This window comes from Aythya ferina (assembly GCF_964211825.1).
Source record: "Aythya ferina genome assembly, chromosome: 1".
Classification (NCBI taxonomy): Eukaryota; Metazoa; Chordata; class Aves; order Anseriformes; family Anatidae; genus Aythya; species Aythya ferina.
This window is the reverse complement of record NC_140296.1, coordinates 8,119,955-8,133,459: the sequence shown is the minus strand read 5'-3', so window position 1 is coordinate 8,133,459 and position 13,505 is coordinate 8,119,955. Positions and strand designations below refer to the sequence as shown.

The following is a 13,505-nucleotide window of genomic DNA, read 5'->3' as shown; positions in this document are numbered from 1 at the left end:
TGGGAACAACTCTTTAAACAGAAAATAATAACGACCAGAAGACCCATAGCCCCTGAGCAGCCTCTGCCTTCCTAAAGCAGCAGATGACAAGATGACACTGATGAGGAGTGGCAGAGAGCAGAGCCTGCACCTGATTCATGGGCTGCTGCACATCCTTATATTGTAGGGTCTTGTCTTGCCAGCTGAAGGAGATGCATTTGATCTTTACTTGTGTCTCCAGCCAGCTACACGCGTGTGTTCCTGCATAAATGGAAGGGAGTGGGTGGCACATGTTTCATCCGCACTGAGGCCATCATGTCTCCCTTGAGGTAGGAGACACAATGTCCAGTGTCTAATGACAGCACCTTCCTGTCCACTGAGAAGCATATAATATACACATACAATCCAACTGCCTAGCTGTCTGTGCATGGAAGGATGTAGGAAACAAGAGGCTGTAATGCTGAGGATGATTGAATCACAGCTGATGAACCAAGTTTGAGAGTTTGTCATGGAGAATTTCAGCATCTGTTGATGTGGTAGCTCCAGACAGCATTGTGCAGCACACTGCATGTGCAATGCTGCTGTTAGGACAGCAATCTCTCCTTCGCTGCTCAACAGCATGATGTAGACATGTCCCATATAACAGCAGGCTAGTACATCAGCCTTTCCAGCTGCAGGTGCCCCATACTGTGCAAAGACAGTCCCAATTGACCCCTGCTGTAGCTCCTATATCTGTGAGAATAAACACAGCAACACTGCTCTGCCTGTTGGGTTCAGAATACCTAAGGATGACTGCATAGGAGAGAATTTTGTGCATGTAATCCAGTTTGCCCTTCTTTGTATTTGATAAGAAAGCTTGACTTAAATGTCAGTTCATTGCAATGTAGTTTTACATTAGAAACTTGTGGGGTATTCAGGCGGAAAAAATCTTGGAGGCTAGAAAACTGGTAAAACACAGTTGAGAAATTACAGGAGGCTCTAGAAGTAGAAAAGATTTAAGAGTTGTCAAAATTGATTTGTGTTTCTTTTTTTTTTTTTTTTTCTTTTTTTTTTTCTTTTCCTGTTTTGATTGTAATCACTAATTAAAATTAAGCCACCAAGGAAACTGTGCCATTTCCTTCTGGCCAGGAGACCACAGGGGTATTGCAGTGTCATTGCTGATGATGGAATGGGAATGATGGAACAAATACCCAGCTTGTGGTCTCAGCCAGCAGAAATATGGCTCTGAGATTTACACTTGCGATTTTAAATGCTAAGTTGGTTGCACCTACTTCTCCAGTGATGTCAGTGAGAGGGCCAGAAAGACAATTTGCCTTTTCTGTGCTTGCTGCTAGAGAAGAGGGGTTGGCTGTTACTTTCCTGTGTTTAGTTTACAAGAACTAATCTTCACATTGAAAGGAGAAGACACTCACCCATGAAACAATGAGCTCCTATCTTTTGAGAAGGCGATGTCATATCTAATCCTTTTCTCTGGGTACTGAGAATCAAGTTTCTGGGGTCGCTATACCAACCTTTCTGTTTCTCTCAGCTGGAATGAATTGTTTGAACACAGCAAGACCCAAAAAGTTATCTACAAAGTGGGGCTGGGAAATTCCACTTTGCACCTCTCCATTCACATCTGTAAAGTATTTGGAGATGCTCATGTGAAAGGAGACATTAACCTATACTATCATCTTGACTGCCATCATACTTTAAAGCATTGTTGGAGTGTGATCTCTTGTGAGCTCTGGGCTGATGAATATTACTGCTATCAGCCTGCTATCAGCCAACATATCTGAAACAGATTCATTTGGACTCAAGTTTCCGCTGGAATGACTGGATGCAACCCAGTAGGAGCTCTCACTTTTGTTACAAAAGGGAGGAGAAATTGCTTGGAAGGGCAAAAATGTGTTTCTGTATTGTAGCATGGTTCCATGTGTGAGCCTTCTCTTCTCCAGGCTGAACAACCCCAACTCCCTCAGCCTGTCTTCACAGGAGAGGTGCTCCAGCCCTCTGATCATCCTTGTGGACCTGTTCTAACAGACCCACATCCTTCTTGTGCTGGACGCAGCACTCCAAGTAAGGCCTCACAAGGGCAGAGCAGAGGGGGACAATCCCCTCCCTCCCCTGCTGGCTACCCCTCTGTAAATGCAGCCCAGGATGCAGTTGGCCTGCTGGGCTGCAAGCACCCACTGCTGGCTCATGTGGAGCTTTTCATCCACCAGAAGTCCTTCTCTGCAGGGCTGCTCTCAATGAGTTCTTCTCCCAGACTTTGCTCATGTCTGGGATTTCCATAACAAGGCTCCGGGGTGACCTTACAGCAGCTTGCCAGTACCTAAAGGGGGCTACAGGACAGCTGGGGAGGGACTCTTTGTCAGGGGGTGTAGTGATAGGGTAAGGGGCAATGGCTTTAACCTAAAAGAGGGGAGATTCAGATTAGAGGTTAGGAAGGTGGTGAGGCAGTGGGATAGGTTGCCCGGAGAACCCGTGGATGCCCCATCCCTGGAGGTGTTCAAGGCCAGGCTGGATGGGGCTTTGAGCAAGTGGTGTGGTGGGAGGTGTGAGTTGGAACCAAATGATCTTGAAGGTCCCTTCCAACTCAAGCTATTCTGTGATGATTCTGTGATGATGATGAAACCTGCGAGCATAAACTGCTGTGGTCTTTGGTCTGCTCTGATTTCACATGTAAGTCTATGTCACACACAAATTCAGTTATTTGGGAATTCAATCATATCTTTCCTTCTTCTCTTTTGGATTACCACAAATCTCTTGCAGTTTGGAGGGTTCCTTTTCAGCTTGATGTTCATGCAGAGATTCTGACTATTTCCTGAGGACACTTCAAATTCTCGTGGAAACCATTTATCAGTTCCTTTGCATGAGCACTTCCCACCCTGCCAAATCACTGCTGGCTCAAGGGACATTTGTCACTGAAGTGGAATGTGTCTGAGCCCACAAGAATGCCAGGGGATTGAAGAGTTACTGTTCTAATGGAATAATAATATTAAGCAGATGTCGAATTTCTATAGCTGGAGACTCCTACAGTCAGAAGAAGTGTCTTCTGGTCTCGTAATAGCCACCTAATAATGAAACAAGGAGAGCATCAGAGACTTCAGAATTAGTGCTTACAGTATGTTGAAATAAAGTGTGGCTTCTGGGCAGTTTTAGAAATAAAAGCCCTTCCTGAAGCACATGGATAAATTTCTGCATTTTCATGGTGCCTAAATCTCCATTCATTACTCTTTCACCTAAAATGCATAAAATGACTGAGGTTTCTAATAAGGGCTCCAAATTGTGCTCCTCTTGAGAGGCAACCACATGCAAAATTTGGCCCATTGAACCTAGCCCATGACTGAATGAAACAGACTGACAAATTGCTGTTTTCTCGCAATGAGTAATAGGGCTTGTATGGGAAAATACACTACTTCTGTTTTCCTTCTCCTCAGTTACCATGGTAAAAGGTAAGTCAGTCTCATTCTTGAACTGGTACATTTTTTCTGTCTGGAATAATATTCATGTAATGTGTACAAGGATCATATCAGAGTAACCCACAGAATTTCTGGGGAATGCATATATGAGCAAATTAAGGTTGAAATGAAAATGCCATGAGAGTTGCTGCTGTGCTGGGACGTACTCTCTGTGCTCTGCAGAGCTTCTGCCCAGCCTCTCAATCCTCAGACTCTCTTTCAAAGCAAACTACTACTGGAGATTTCTTTACTTCTTCTCTTTTTCTCCTTAACTGATGTGGGAACTGGTATAGACCAATTCCTTCTCTGATGTAAGACTTTCTGCCTTACACCAGTCACTGCTTCTGTAGTCTCATCATACAGGAACAGTGCAGCTTGCTGGCTCCAAGCAGCCAGAGGTGACGATGGACATCCCCAGGCTCCAGCCTCAATTTTGAGTGCTGGCCCCCGTGTCTCGCTGACAGATGCTGAGCACGCAGCCTGAGGCTGCGAGAGGCACTTCCACTCCTGAGCAAACCATGGTGCAGAAGCCTCATTAAACTGTCATAACTTCACTCCCGTTTCCTTTCCCATCAGCACTTATTAACAGGGTGACTGGGGAGACAGAAACACTCTCTTTTATCAGCCTCTGCCATATGGCAAAGCACAGAAGACATGAGATCAAGTGTTCAGCTTCTCAAAATGGGAGAAGAAGGAGAGAAAATAGCTCTGCTGACTTTGTTTTTCCGTGTTTGTCCTATATCTGATCTCTCTTTGTCCAGTCCCTTCCCAGTACTTTTACCCACACACATACTGAGTCAGGTCAACGTGCTTTCCAACAAGCAAAGCTTGCTCCACACAGGCCACCTCTGTTTCAGCAGTTCTCCAGTGAGACTTGGATCACAAATTCACCAGCATCTTTCAGAAACAAAATCACCACTACCTGTTCACCCGTGTTGTTTATTCAGGTGCTGGTCATGAAAGACAAGGCACCACTGGCCTTCACAAAGCCCTTGTGTAATATTGGTGACACCTAAAGCCCCTCAGCATCTGTGTGTCTGCTAGGAGACCTGCACGCTGTCACCAGCGCCTTGGAAGAGCTGATGGTGTAGAGCAACTCCAGACTTCATGGAGGAAGTGGATACTCTCCTTGTCCATCTGTCTCCTTGTCCATCTGGCCAGGGAAACTCTGCCAGCATGCAGAAGGGAGAGGTGATGGTGATGGGAAGAGCCAACCCGGTTGTCCTGCCTTGGTGTGGGATGAACTCATCAGCCAGCTTCTGTGATCTGCCTTTGGCCAAAATAAAATACTTAGATTTTATTAGCTTGGTTTTCTGCTGCTGAGAAACAGTTGAGTTCCAAACATGCTGCTGTAGGAACCTTGCTGTAACAGACTTTAACAACTTGCCTGCAAATCCTTTGGGATAATGCAGTTACAGACGTTGAAAAGCTCTCTGCCCTGGGCGTTCTGTCTGTGATTTTTCACCTAAGCCAGATTTACCACAGCTGGCTTAGAAAGACATAGCTGGAGAAGATCTGTCTGGGTGTAAGGCAGGTGGTGAGGCTCTGTTCCTTGCTGACTGTCAGAGGTAGCTCAGGGCTACGTCTGTGGGTGAGCACTAACACGGTCATTTCCCCTGCTTGTGCCCAGTCCCCAAGAAGCTTTGTACCTCCAGCTGCAGCCTTTTCTCAGACCCAGTGCAAGGAACCTGAAGTCATTTATCATAAAAGCACAAGAGTGGCACAGCAGCCATTAGCAGTGGTCTTAGTGCTTGAAAACTGAGACATGCTCTGCAAAAGGTATTTTTATTTATTTATTTATTTATTTATTGTTTTTGTTTTGTTATTTAAAGGAATATAATGAATGTTGACCATGGTTTTTCCAGATATTTTTCCAAGAGCTTTGTGATGGAGCTTGGCTCAGTCTGGCCCCATATCTTCTCTCTAGCAGTAACTGATAGCAGATGCCCAGGGATATGACTAAGAACAGGCATGCATGCAATAGTACATCCTTGGCATACTCCCCAGCTTCCAGTAATCTGAGATTCAGGGATTTCCTGCTATCTTTGTGTTTCAAGGGTCACTTTCATTGATTTAGCACTGACTGAACCCACAGCAGGCTCTTTGCCTCAGAGCGTGACTGTGTTTATGTTGGCAGAAAGCTGGTGAGACTCCTACCCAATGTTAGAAGTACTGTGCGGCTCAAGGAGATAGTTCCTGTTGGTCTGTGATGCAGCTCTCTGGCGCAGAATTTCTAAACCCAGTAACTACAGCTCTAAATTTTATGTTGGCAGCGGTTGATCTGGTTTTGCAAAATTCCCATCTGTTGGCTCATAACCTCGCATTCTAGGATAAAATCAGCTGCATTTTTGTCTCACTCTGACAACTGTCATAACTGCTACATCTGCAGTCATGACCTCTTAATGTGGATCTTCGGGTCAAGCTTTCCCTGTGCTGTGATTAACGTGGCAATCCACAAACCTGACTCATGTCATTTCTTTTCAAAACAATTTTTTGAAACAATTCAGTTTAAACAAATTACTTTTCAAGTAATAAAACATCATGCTTTCTAATGTCTCTCTTCTCCCTTTAGCACTTTTAGAACTATTTAGTGGGAGATATAAATGGTGCTATTAAATTATATCACATTGTAAAGTGAGGGTTTGAAAGTTTTTTTTTCAATGGTTTCAGAATCAGGTTAACTTTTATTTTAATTTTAGTTTTCATTGTCATTTTTTAAGGGAAAACTTGTCTTCCTCTCACTTATATGAAAGACTTAAAAATGAAAGGCTTTTTCTGACACTAAAGGTAACATCTGTTTACATCCTGTAAGAGAAGAGCTCCTCCTGAACCAGCAGTGTGCACTTGCCTGGCGCTGTGCCTCCAAGTAGTAAACCTGTCTCTCTGTTGTCTCTTCACCTATCTGGGTTTCCTCTTCTTGGCCAGAAACACATGCAAATATGCAAACAGTGCAATCCTGAAGTGAGATTTCCCAGGCATGAATGACACTAGAAAAGGCTGAGCCTTCTGGGGCATACTTATGCTTTTGTCTACCCTACCTAATGCAAAGAGTGCAAAACCACTCCAGAGCCGCCACCCTCAGCATACTCAGAAGGGAGAAGGAATTGGGTCTGTGATAGGAAGAATGATGTCAGGCTTTGCACCATCTTTATGTGGAATGAATAAAAGTACTTCTTCCTTCTAAGCCTCTTCTTAGCTAAGCACTAGTGTTTGCTTATTTAGGTCTGCTGGTTCCATCTCTATTTCTAATGTAGATAAAAGCTTATCTTGTTCTGTCAGGTTCACCCTTGTCATTATATGGGACAGGTCTAGCTTTTTTCCACTCTGTGAAACCTCCTTTTGCAAAGACCTTATGAAAATGACTTGCCTTTTCTCTGGATGCCCAAGCTGGCCCATGACCCTGTTTCTGCCCTGCTGGGGCATGCTCAGGGAAGCCCCTGTAACACTGCTGAGGTGCAGAGGTGCTTCCTACTCATACACAAGGGCAATGCAGATTCTTGAGTCACTTCCTTCGTCTTCTCCAGGGGCAGAGCTCAGTCCTGGCTGGAGCTGAATGAGGGAAGTGCTTTGCCCACTTCTGAGCTACTTCTTTGCTATCTGCATCTCTACTGGTAAAACAAAGAGACATCAAAGCTCATATTCTGGTGCATAGTGCTTGCAGCTCGTAGCCATGCTGCTTAGCTCTCTTACCACTATAAAGCTACAGGCATGGTATTTCTTCAGTAGGTGCCTGACTAAACCCATCCCTAACCTGTGACCAGGAATTGTATGGCAAAACAGTGCTGGTCAGCCCAAAAGCCTGCCAAGGGTCATGGTAAACAATTTTACAGTAAGAATGGCCTCAGGACACTGACCAGACTTGGGTGCTAGTGCTGTTGAATTTGTTTGTGTGGACTTTGGTTTTCCAGTTCTGTCTGCTGATTACTTCCCAAGTATGATGATGGGTTCTTTTACAGAAAATTTCAGTTTTCTTGGAAATCACAACTTTGGCCCATCAAGCTGCAGTAATAAAATGTCAAAAACAAGGGCAATGACATTTTAGCTCTTTTCTGCCTAGATTCATACAAGACTGAGTAGGAGTTGCAGTGCATCGAAGCAAATGCCTTATGTCATGAATGAGTGGAAGTGGTGCTATAAAATGATAAATTCAGACAAGGCTTGGAATGCCCTTCCTGTGATTCTTTCCATAAAGGAACTGGACCTTCTTGCAAATACCTTTTATATATATGCATATACATGTAGGAATGTTTTATAGTCCTTATTCACAGTGAATAAAAAAACCCTTCTCATACTGGTTGGCAAACGTGCTGCACAGGCCCTCAGGCCACCCTGGAAGTTTTGACTTGTGCAATTCATTCAGATGCTTCTCAGATTGCAACTGCAGCCTCATGATTTTTTTATTTTGTGGCCTTATGGTTTATAACGAGGCTGGATGAACTTGAAGAGGTACATACAAATGAAAATTAAAGAAGCAAGTTGCATAATGAGATTGTTCAGGCAATTGAGAACTCTCTTGAATAAAGAAGCTAAGTGCAGTATCATCAGGAAAACATCTGCCTTCCACTTCTGGGATTCACACTCCTGTGTTCTATACTTCTGCTTTTCGAAGAGAGCTGTGTGTCATCATCTACAGGGGATACAGACTTTACTAACAGCATCTTTTGAGTTAGCATAGCTCTAAGTGGATAGTAACAGTATCAGAACAACAGTGCAGTGATAAACAAGGCACGGATCCTATACTTGTTTACTTTCCAGGAAATGGAATAATTTCATAATAAAGAGTTTCAGGTGGTAATTTTTACAACAGACTTGTACCATTGTATGCATTTGGCTCCTAAACTCATTTGTTGTCAGGGTGACAGTCTTATACCACAGTTTTTATCAATAATATATTATTTCATTAAAAATCTTGTTTGTGCAAAATCTATTTGATGAGCTTTGGAGATTAGACTAAAATTAATGTATAGGAACATTCCATAAACCATTTCTCAGCGAAGTTATTGTTACAGGAAGCTTTTTTGCAAGGTATGGGTGTGAAATCCAGAGTTTGGGTCATAGTTATTTCTGGCACAAACCCCCAGAATATGCAAACTAATGAGATAGAATCATAAAATTTACAGTGAAAGACTTGCACTTTTTTATTTTTTATTTTCAGTGAGGAAGAACTGACAAAGTACATCTTCTTGTTTCCATTTCTAAAAAATGGCTAAATTAATTCCAGAGAGGGTAGAAAACAGGGTCCACAGGTGGTCTGGCAGCCAACAGTGAGGTAGGAGACAAGGTAACTGTAGGAAATAATGACCTTATAATGTCAGCAGTTACCATTTTCAGTATTAATGCTATTGTAGCCATGACAGAGTGAGGATAGAAGAGAGGAACTGTTTTTAGAGGGGAATTAGGCTGAGTGTTTTATCTGAGAAACTTATAACTCCAAAGATCTCATATTTGCTGAAAAATGTGTAGCAGAACAGGGGGCTTAAGACATCAACCTGGGTGATATTTAGTGTCAGTAAACCATTTTGCTGTTATAGTATCTCTTGGTTTATATCCAGTGTGCCTGAATTCCTTCAAAACCACCTCTGTCAGAAAGGCATAGAAATTAACTGACCAAGCTTCTCTTTCCACAGCCTGATAAGATAAGAATTACTTACAGCAAAGATAAGAATTTCTCAAACTGAGTGGAAAGCTCCAGTTTCACTAGGAGACATAGGGCTGCAGAGATCCCAAGGGATCTGCACATAAGAACAGATGTGATTCCAATATCAGAAAGTCAAAAACTAAAACCTTCGTATTCTGAAAGTGGGGGGAAAAGAATTGGGAGATGGAAGAAACCAGACACGACAAAGGAACTTGCTGTGTTTCAATGTACCTTGTCCATGTGAAATGCTGATAGTCTCCACTGGAGCTTTCCTTTCAGATAAAGACAATTAGATCCAGCGTATTTGAATGCTAATGTCCAGGATGCCAAGAAGATGAAATGAGGCTCTAGAGGGGATGAGTCACTGAGAGACAAGATCAAATTATTGAAGGGAGCCAACCTTAGCTGGCCATGACTTTCCTGGGCTGGAAATCCCTGTTCAAATATTCACTTTACAATCAGTTTTTCTATAAGGAGGCATCTTTGGCCTATAGACAGCAAGCATGTTGTAAATGCGTAGGTGTGTGCTAAGTGGGGCTGCATTCATATCAGATCTCACAAGTTAAACAGAGCTAAATTTCTTAACTGGTTAGACACCTCACTAAAAATGATTTCTTCAACTAGAAATTATCAATTTGGTTTTCTTAATAGAAGCTACAATTCTTTCAGTGAAGCACAATAACTTTACAAAACCAGTTTTGTTAAATTACAGTTTTCATGTTTAAAAATATGATGAAGGAGTGACACTGACCAGTATATTTCATTCCATCTTGAAGTGCTTCCATGTCGCCTGGTAGAGGACCACTTGGATACTATCCATGTGGGATGCAGCAGGGAAATTTCTTTAGAGAAGATTGGGAAATAAATTAGAGGCTTTGAAGGAAACCAAAGCATTGCAGTAGAAAACATGATAAGACAGTGACCTAGGGTGCATAACATATATTTAAGATCTTCCTAAGCAGCTGTGATGATTAGATAACATGGGGAGAGGGGTATCTCTCCTAATTTAGGTGTTTAAAGGTAGATGCCTAAATTTAAGGTGGTTGTTTTAGACTGCATTCACAGAGAATGTGGAGAAAGAGGCATCTCCAGAACTTTTACTTCTATTTTCCATTTAGACTAGTTCAAAGAGCTTGCTACTGGATGTGCCTCTTATTCTTTGTTGTCTGTGAAGGCAGACAGAATTATCTAGCTTAGCATTACCCAGCGAACTTTTAGATACGTAAAGGTAGTGAAAGAAATCCGTCTGCACTGCTTTTTCTTGGCTGAATTCCCGTACAAGTAGCAGCTCTCTGACCACCCTTCCCGTTTGCAATACCAGCTATTCTCCACATTGACTCCTAAGCTGGATGTTTTTTTTAGCATTGGTACATATTAAAACACTTCTATCCCCAAATCCTAAATTGGCTACGTTCTGCTCTTGGATGCTACCCAAATTCTCCTTTTAGAGTTCTCTGAATTCCCGGGGGATAAAACAGGTTACACAAATCTTGAGTTACTGTGCTGTGGAGAATGGGCAGTAAAACTGACTCATCATGTTGCTACTTCCAAGGATGTTATTGCAAATGGCTCCAGCAGTTGTTTTGTTCATTCTCCTTGCTAAATTTATCCTTAGGTTTATCAGGTCACCCTAAAAAGGAACACACAGCCACTGCAGTAATGTTAGAAAGGGCAGTAAAAATGAACTGGTTGATTTCAAAGACAGGGCTCAGTAAACTGCCCAGTTTATTTTTAATTTCAGTGACTTGGAGCAGCACAATTTCTTTGAAATCCTCTCAAAACCCCAGTAAAATGAGTAGTCCTTAAGGACTGTCACTTTAACATCATCCCGAGATTTTAATCTGTGATTTAGCTGTGAATATTTCATTTAAAGCATCAGGTCTTGCCATGAGCAATTTGTAATCTTTATTAATGAAAACTTTAGTTCTCACATTAAAAAATAAATTTCAAAAATGTGGTTTACACTTTAAAGAGTCTCAGTAGCAGAGGAAAAGAAACTAATCTTCAAAAAGTAGCTTAATGAGCAGTTTTTCCATTCCAACACAGTCCCATCATACTGAGAGGCATGAGAGAAATGAAGTGTTTATGGGCCACCATGCTTTTCTTGTGCTCTGCTTAATAAAAATGATCAAAGAGAAAAACAATAGAAGTTACTCTGCACTGTCACATGCTGCAGACCACATATGTGAAGTGAGGAAAGATTCTGTGCTCTAAACAAACAAACAAACAAAAGTATTTTGATTAATATTCTTATAGACTTGACTCTGTAGTCAGGGAAACACACCCATCTACCCTTAACACTCTTGGAGAGCTGGTCACACACATTCATGCTGGTTGAGATCATTGATTTTATTCACCAAGCCAGTAATTTTACTTCCTCAGTGATACAAATAAATAGTAAGACTGGTGTTAGTTTCTATAGCAACTGAGGTTGCTTCAAGATTTGCTAATTCTTTGCTGTGAGATGTTAGCAGATGTTCTGAGTGGTGTGTCATCTCCCTGTTAGCCATGCTTTCCTTACACATCCAAAATTGTGGTCAAGAGGACTATCCATTAGAAAACTTTTTTTTTTTTTTTCTGAGATACTTTTTGTATTCTTTCTTTACACAAATTCCTTGGAGTTCAAAGTGTTCTTTTGATTTTCAAGATTTTACAGAGACAGAGAATCTGGAAATTTTCATACATGGCTCTTCAGGGTGTTGCTTAGCATTTCAAAAGAAATGTTGGTATTGGATGACTCTGATAGCTAACAGAATCTGCAGTGTGAAGGCTTGAAGTGTATAAGCAAACTGTCCCTCAAATATTCAGTGTAACTTGTAGTTAGCAGCACACCAAGAACAATTTAAGAGCATCTTATAGATATGAAAAATTTCAATAGACTTCACTTGTTGTTGAGCCATGTAACATGGGCTGTCATACAGAGTGCAGGAAAGACTTTGTCCTGCTCAGTTACAAAACCAGTGGGAGCAGTTGGCAGCCCTTTTTGGAAATGGCATGAAGCCTAGTTTTGTTTCCCCTCTTAAAGTGTGGCAAGCTGGAATTCCTCCACCTTAGCATCTAGATCCTGCTGAATAGTAAAGTCTGTTGGTCCCTTGGAAAATCCAAGCCTAACCCCACATATCCAGGCTGGGAGGAGTGGTGTAACCACAACAGGGATATTGCTCTGGTGTTGCTCCTTCCAGCACAGAAAAAAAGACAAGAAGTTGCTGCCCTGCTGGCCAGTATGACCAGTAATGCTTGCATCTGTCTACCCAGAGAAGGTTTGCTGGACTCTGACATTGCAGAGCATGGAGTAAGTCTACCTCATGAAGTAGGAGCACACAACAGAAACAGACTCATCTTGAAAGTAATTTTTAACCCCTCTGCACTGTATTCTCTTTCAGAAGAAAATATTGGGCAAGGCAGACCATCTCTGATGGTACCCAGGTACTAGGAAGGCACATAGACTGCACGAGATAAGTTGAAGTTGACCTCCATCATTGTATTTCAGGTTAACTGGGAAGAAAACCTCCTGCTGTGGCATGTTACCCCTTACAGGAAACTGAACTGAAGCAAGGTGTTGAGTTGGATCTGAGCTTTTACATCTAAATTGTTTAAAGAGTCAAATATATCTATTATATCACTGTGCTACTTCTCTAAAAAGCATGCAGAGGAGGTGAAGTAAGTGCAAGAGCCGACCTGTTTCCCTTTTTGAGACCAGAGTGTCTATAAAGCACGAGTTTCTCATGATAGATGATTAAAGGAGCACAATCCTTGTGCTTATCACCATCTTCTTGCTGATAGATGAACTTGAAATGGGAAATAATAAGAATTAAAAATTCAGGACCCTGCCAGGTGAGCCTGACTGCCCAGACTGCAAATGCCATGAGAAGAGCTTTTCATGACAGGAGCCACGTTTTGTAAATGGAGCGTGTTTCATCCAGTATTCTTTTATAGATTAAAGCACGGGTGTACCCTACCTCAGATTTCAGTGGCAAAAGAGGAAAGCCTGAATCGGAGGGATGTAAGGTGATGCTGCCTCTGCACAGCTTTCAGTCTCAGAGAGGCTCATGTCTCTAATACAGTGCAGCTATTGAGAGCCCTGCCACCAGACTGCAGCACGGGAGTTGCTAATTTTTGCCATACTCTTTCCCCATGCTTCTCCCACTGTCCATCACATTTCTGTAAAAGAAAGGAATATTTATGGAGCAGTCTTGAGTATTATCCATTTTTTAGAAACTACACACTTGCTCTGATATTATTGGATAATTATGGAAGGTTTGCAGTTATTTCCTGCCTTTTGACTATCCGGGTCACTGGCTGTCCTCGTATGCTGGTTTCCTGCAAAGCAACTCATTGGAGAGAAATGTGTTTCCAAAGCACACAAATGTGGCTATGAAATCACACAGTGAAGTAGTTGGGTCCATGTGAACCTACAAGCAGTTTTCTTCTCATCTTTCCCTTAC

The 13,505-nt window shown here is 42.1% G+C and overlaps 1 protein-coding gene across 1 annotated transcript in view; it reads left to right on the top strand.

Moving 5' to 3' along the window:
• ME3 (malic enzyme 3) overlaps positions 1-13,505 on the top strand; it is a 128,790-nt gene that overhangs the window by 100,033 nt on the left and 15,252 nt on the right. The gene's annotated exons all lie outside the window — the stretch shown is intronic.